This window comes from Mauremys reevesii, linkage group 6 (assembly GCF_016161935.1).
Source record: "Mauremys reevesii isolate NIE-2019 linkage group 6, ASM1616193v1, whole genome shotgun sequence".
NCBI classification, from domain to species: domain Eukaryota; kingdom Metazoa; phylum Chordata; order Testudines; family Geoemydidae; genus Mauremys; species Mauremys reevesii.
Window position 1 is genome coordinate 127,665,513 of NC_052628.1, and position 6,340 is coordinate 127,671,852.

The following is a 6,340-nucleotide window of genomic DNA, read 5'->3' on the forward strand; positions in this document are numbered from 1 at the left end:
CTCTGTGATGTGGCAAGGCACCTCCTCCATGGCAGGCTCAGCGCTTCCCCCTCTGGCAGTGGGGGCCCAGAGTAAATCAGCCCCACTCTGGACGGTGTTTATTCTCTCACTCAGGGTTTATTTTCCAGGTGGGCCTCCGGGCAGGCCCAAGGAGTGCACCTCCAAACAAAAAAGGAAACCAGTTCTCAACACAAAACAAAGGGGAATACCTCTTCCTAACACCCACTCGGAAGGGTTGTGGCTTTGTTATTGGCTTCAAGGTGCCAGTCCTTCCCCTAAACAGACAATCAGGTAGATAGGTAGGTAGCTTCCCCTGTAGGGAAGAGATCAGCCCTCCACCCTAGAGCAACCTTTCTCCCTACTGCCCCCAGCCCTGCAGCAGCTTGCCTCACTTCCTCCTCTCGCACCAGAGGAGGGGTTTTTAAAGTCTCTGGCAGCCCTTAATTGAACTCAGGAGTCCCTAGTTCACCTGAGGTAATCCCTTTTCATCTTCTAGGGAAAAGGGCTAAGATCATTCTAGAACTAATCCACCTGCCTTTCACAACTCTCTTATACCTGCCCAGCCTGCGATTCCATCACAGGGAATATAACTAACACGCTGAGAGAAAGGAATTTTATTCATATTTGACATGGTATTTGGTGGCTAGCAGAGCGATAATTTACACTGTAAGACACTGCTTGCATTTTAGCACTAGAATGGAAGGTCTAAGTGAATTGAAATTAAATATTCTGGGCATAACGGATACAATTTTAGAGACTGTAATCTCACAATTAAATAGTTGGATCAAAGACTGTAGTACACACCCTCTGGCCAGACTCCCAGGAGTAGTCGGGAAATCTCACAATAACGATCAAGGGTTATTGTCACCCTTCCCAGTGACTTGTAAGCTTCACAGAGTGGTGAGAACCCAGCTCGCTCGCGGGCGCTCGGTGGAGCCTTCTGACCCTGACTTGGGTGATCAGTTCTAGTTTGCTAAACCTGATTTTGATAATCACATGTAAGTTAGATTTAATATTATAACTTTTGTTTGTTTGGCTCCCCTATGGTTATTACCTGGCAAGAAATAACTTCCATGCTTAAGCTGGTTGCTTTTCTCTCTCTCTCTCTCTTCCTCATGGGTGTTTTTTGGCTTCCTCATTTGCTCTGTAGCAACGCTCCTTGTACCTATGCTAATGATCCCTGCAGTGCCCAAAAATCCTATGGGGTTTGCTCATCAGGTGAGTGAAAGTGGGGATAGGGACATGCTGAACCTGGGGCATATGAGGGTGGCAGATTGAAAGTGCTGCTCAACCCAGCCTGCTCAGGCATACTCTGTTCTGGTGTGGTACCCATGGCATATGTATAGGCGGCAGGTTTGTATAATTTTGGTGGTGCCCAAAATGGTGGTGCCCCCCGCCCCCACTCTCGCCCTGTAAGCCGATATAAAATGAAGCTACAACACGTCGGCACCACAAGATGACAAGGGTCAATTAAAAGTGGAAAGTCAGAAGCAGCACTTGCCTGCTTCTATATACAGTATTATATTTTGTTGCACCTGTTGTGACAAAGTGGGAATGTTCTTAATGTTTTCTCTGAATACTGTGTGGGTGCCTCAGTTTCCCTTGCAAGGTGCCAACTGAAGGTGTTGGGGACAAAGAGATCAGGTGGCCTCCCTGTCCGGAAGAGACACAAAGACCAGAGTGTCAGTTTGGAGCTGGCTGGGGAAATGGGGAGAGACCCAGAACTTGGGTCTGGGCTCCCCACCCTCCAAGATGGACCTGACTGAGGGGTCCTGTTTTCTGTATCTACAAGCTCTGTTTTAGACTGTGATCCTGTCGTCTAATAAACCTTCTGTTTTACTGTCTGGCTGAGAGTCACGTCTGACTGCAGAGTTGGGGTGCAGGGACCTCTGGTTGCCCCAGGACCTGCCTGGGCAGACTCGCTGCAGAAAGCGCAGTGTGGAAGGGGATGCTGAATGCTCTGAGGTCAGACCCAGGAAGGTGTAAGCTTCTTGCCCTGGAGACAGTCTGCTCAGAGAGAGGAGGCTCCCCCAGAGTCCTGACTGGCTTTGAATGGAGTAGTTCCAAAGCATCCCAGCATCCCCTTCCACACCATGCGCTTCCCGGAAGTCCGCACAGGCACTGACACTCTCTCCTCTGGCCTTTGTCTCTTTTCCAGGCATTAGGAGGCCACCTGATCTCTTTGTTCTCCAACACCTTCAGTTGCACCTTGCCCAGGCCATCAGTTACCAGGAGACAGGGTTTTGGTCATTCTCTGTGCAGACGGCATCACACTGGCCCTCTGGGGCTCTACAACAATCACACCCCCTTATCCCACCATCTAGATCCTTGAGAAATGCATAGGGGAAACTGAGGCACCCACACAGTGGTCAGAGAAAACATTAAGAACATTCCCACTTTGTAACACCTGTATACGACTAGCTATATACTTTAAAGGGTGTAAAATAATCAAGTATTGTGCTAAACACAATGATACTCCAAACTGACCACCAAATTTAAGTTGCATGTTTTTCCCCTCAGTTGAGGGCTCAGTTGAGTTTTTCCCCTCAGTTGAGGGTGGGATGAGGGGTTCACAGTGCAGGAGAGTGCTCAGGGTTGGGGTGCTGGGGGCACAGGCTCTGGGGTGGGGTAGGGCTGGGGATAAGGAACTTGGGGTGCAGACAGGCTGCCCTAGGGCTAGGGCCAGAGAGGACTTCCCCCCACACTCACTTACTGGCAGCAGCAAGCTCCAGGGGAGGGACTAAGGGACTCTCTTAGGTCCAGAAAGCCCACTCGCCTTCCCTATGGTGGGTACCGGGCGGGGGGTTGCCATCATGTGTGGCCTCCCCACCCCTGCTGCTGCTGCCCCTGGGTGCCGGGGGTGGGGGCGGGGGAGAGAGCTCCCAAGCACCTGTGTGCCTCCTTCCTCCTCCTCTCTCCCTCTTCCCCTCCCCCAGTGGTCCAAGAGGCTGCCTGCCGCTGATCTCTGTAGCCTTAGGCAAAAGCAGCACAAACAAGGGAGAGAGGCACTGGCTGTTTTCTTTTAGGCAGGGAAGCTCCGAGGCGGGGGCAGGGGAGAAACCCAGCTCCAAATATTGGTGGAGCACAGCCCCCAGCCTTGAATATTCCTGGTTCTTAAGCACCTCGAGCCCATATAAGCTGCCGCCCCTGGGCATATGAGGGTGACAGCTTGGAGGTGCTGTTTGACCCAGCCTGCTAAGTCCAGGGACATATAAGGGGTCAGCTTGGGAGTGCTGATTAACCTGGTCCTCTCAGACACGCTCTGTTAATATGTGTGTGTGTGTTCGTCTGATTCTGGGGCTGGAAGAAACCAGCCTGGGTCCTGCAGAATAGCTCCATTGGGAGGGAACTTGCAGAAGTAGAGCTCCGTATGAGAACACGAGTGACACAAGCAGTAGATTGATAGAATTACAGAACCCCCACCCCTACAGAAGAGTAACCCTAATAAATGAGCATACCCTAAAATAATGGGCAAATCTGGTAATGGGCATGATGACAAAGCCCGCAAATCGAGGGCTCCATCGGAATCAGACCACAATTCAGCAAAACCTTGCCTCTGGTACCATTCAAGCATAAAATCTGGACTCTGATGGCACCAATAAAGGATAACCATCGAGAGCATCACTACCAATGGTTTCAACTCTGTCTTGTTTGACTGTGGCACAGACTGTCACTGCTCTGGCCCCATTGGTTCAAGCAGACAGGATACCTCCCACTCTGGGAAGGGTTACTTGTAAGTAACCCTTCCCTGCCCCGAGGCCTACCCAGTTACTTACTTTCGTAACTGGAGGTTCTTTGAAATGTGTGGTCCTCATCTGTTTTCCACTACCCACCCTCTTTCTCCTCTGCTTCAGATCATCTTTTGATTGGTGGTAGAGAAGGAAATGGAGACACGGTTCCACCCCACCCTTTATCATCTTGGGAAAGAGGAAGCTTTCCTGAAGATTAGAGACCTCAACAAAGAAGAAACCACCATCACATGAGAAGACTTCAATGACCACTGAGGTTAGGGTGAGACCAACCTAATCTGTTTAAAGAGCAGAGGGACTGGAAAAATCAATATTTATCACTCAAAGATCCCACCGGGAATTTCTGTACTTTGAAGGAAGACAGAACTTGGTCTGAAAGAGTGAAAATACTGCTTTACTAGATAATTGAAAGACTTGGAACTTAGTCTGGACTTATGGAACAAAGATCTATTGTGCTGGTAAGAATCAACTTTGGGAGATATACAAAACTAATAAGCTTGACAACTTACGTAGTTATTACTGAGAAATCCTGATTTCAAATAGTAGAAGGAGAGATCAATTTTGGAACAAGAGGGAAAGGTGTTGCACTGAAATAGCATTAAGAGTTTGAAATCTTTCTCCTACAAATAATAATTAGACTGGGTTATAGGATTCACTTCTGAAACACTGAAAACAAGTTGCTTTGGTGCCTGATTGAATTGCCCATTTGCAAACAGAGAACACTAGAACCTTAATGTTTGCATTTTCTGTATGTTAAGGCTGATTTAACTATTGCCCAGCTTACAAAAATTATCTTTGCCACTGACTAGTGAGCTTATAATTGTTGTGCTGTTTATGCATGTGCCTCTTCAGATTGCACTGATTTGTGTCATCATATTTTTTGAGAGCTCATTGCTGATGGTTATGCTTGTTCCATTGACCTACTAAAACTAACCTCTAAAAGTACCATAAGTACTTCTGAGACCTTACTGGCATTTTGATTCTTTTAGCTTCAGAGATTTGTTATATTAAGTTTAAATATAGAAGTGTTATGCAATATAGGTCAGTTTAATTTTAATTTACATTTGATTATATGATACTATTTATTTTAAGTACGGTTATTGATGTAAATGATGCTTGATACTTAGCCTCCCTCAACTGGATAATATCCTTTCAATGCTATTAGTGTTCTGAGTAACCATTATTGTTGATTCTCATTGCTTGTTGAAATGTATACTCCCATTATTCAAGTCCTTTAGACAGAGTTAATCAAACTGTCATCTTTTAAATTTTATTTTATATGCTAGAATTTCCTATTTGATTTTTTAAGCATGACTAATGCCTTGCATCACTCCATTTATTTACCTTTCTTCTCATACTGTGTAACTCATTTGCACACTTTATTAGTTGAAGTTTTGTTTTGTTAGGTTTTTTTATTGGCTTTGTGTACTTTAATAAACAATTGCTTTTATTTCAAAGTCAAGTTTGTTTTGTTAAGTTTGGGACATGAATTATTGATAATTGTTGTTTGAGACTGGTCCAGGGAGTGGATCCCACATTCTATCTGTTGATGTTGTTTTTTCTTGAACTAGTCATATGAGAAACAATTAGTTAATAGTTCCATCTAATTGATTGCTGTTTCTCCCAGTTTTTAATTTTCATAATTTGGATTGTTTTTCTTTCTGGTAAGTTTAAAATTAACTGGTAGTCAACATTTTGAAAGACACCTTTTCATCCCCACAGGTGGAGGGAGAAAGGAAAGCTGAGGAACAGAGTGGTGAAGTAATTTAAGTTACTTAGCTTTTTAATAACTGAGCCAGGATTAGAAGCCAGGTCTATACTCTCAGTCTGATGCCCGATCCACTGGATCATACTGCCTCCCAGATGGCTAGCTGCAGAAAGGAGAACAATCAATCGGTAGGCCAACGGACTTGTTGGCTGCCTGCTGCCTATGCTCGCCAGAGCCAGCTAAATGTATACAAACCCCTGCTCAATAGCAGAGCTGGGGAAGAGTCCAGAGCTAGGAAGGGAAGAGTCATGCAAGTTGGAAACAGGGGCTTGGGGTCTACGCTACAAGTTAGGCAGATACAAGTTGCTTTGCATAGCCCTATCATATGCATGTGTCTACACTCAAATTTGACTCTGGCTGATGTAAGAGGACCGTTACAGTGATGCAGTAAAACCACCTGTCTTGTTTCAGTCAGGAAAAGGGTTTACATGAGGAGGAAAGGAAGCAGGGTGGGCAGTGTCAGGAAATGGAAATAGCAGATGGAGCTTGGCAGTTCCATTGACTATGCTTTGCAGAGATCAGTTTGATTATGAGCCATAATATAAGTTTTTGCAATTGCTCTCCAGTTGCATTGGCTATAGAATGGGGTAGGAACTTTGATGACACTCTGTCACTTAGACGGCTTGATGGTCACCAAGACCTAAAAGTTAGGATTGTTTTACATAAAGTACTTGAGTAACTAGAGTAGCTATACATATGAGCAATCCCCTGACAAGTCCAGAGGAACCACACACTCCAGCTGTCAGACTACCCATATTGTAGGAGAGCAATGTATTTTAGCAGCTGTATTGCTGCACAACAGATGGTCTGTACAGACTACTAA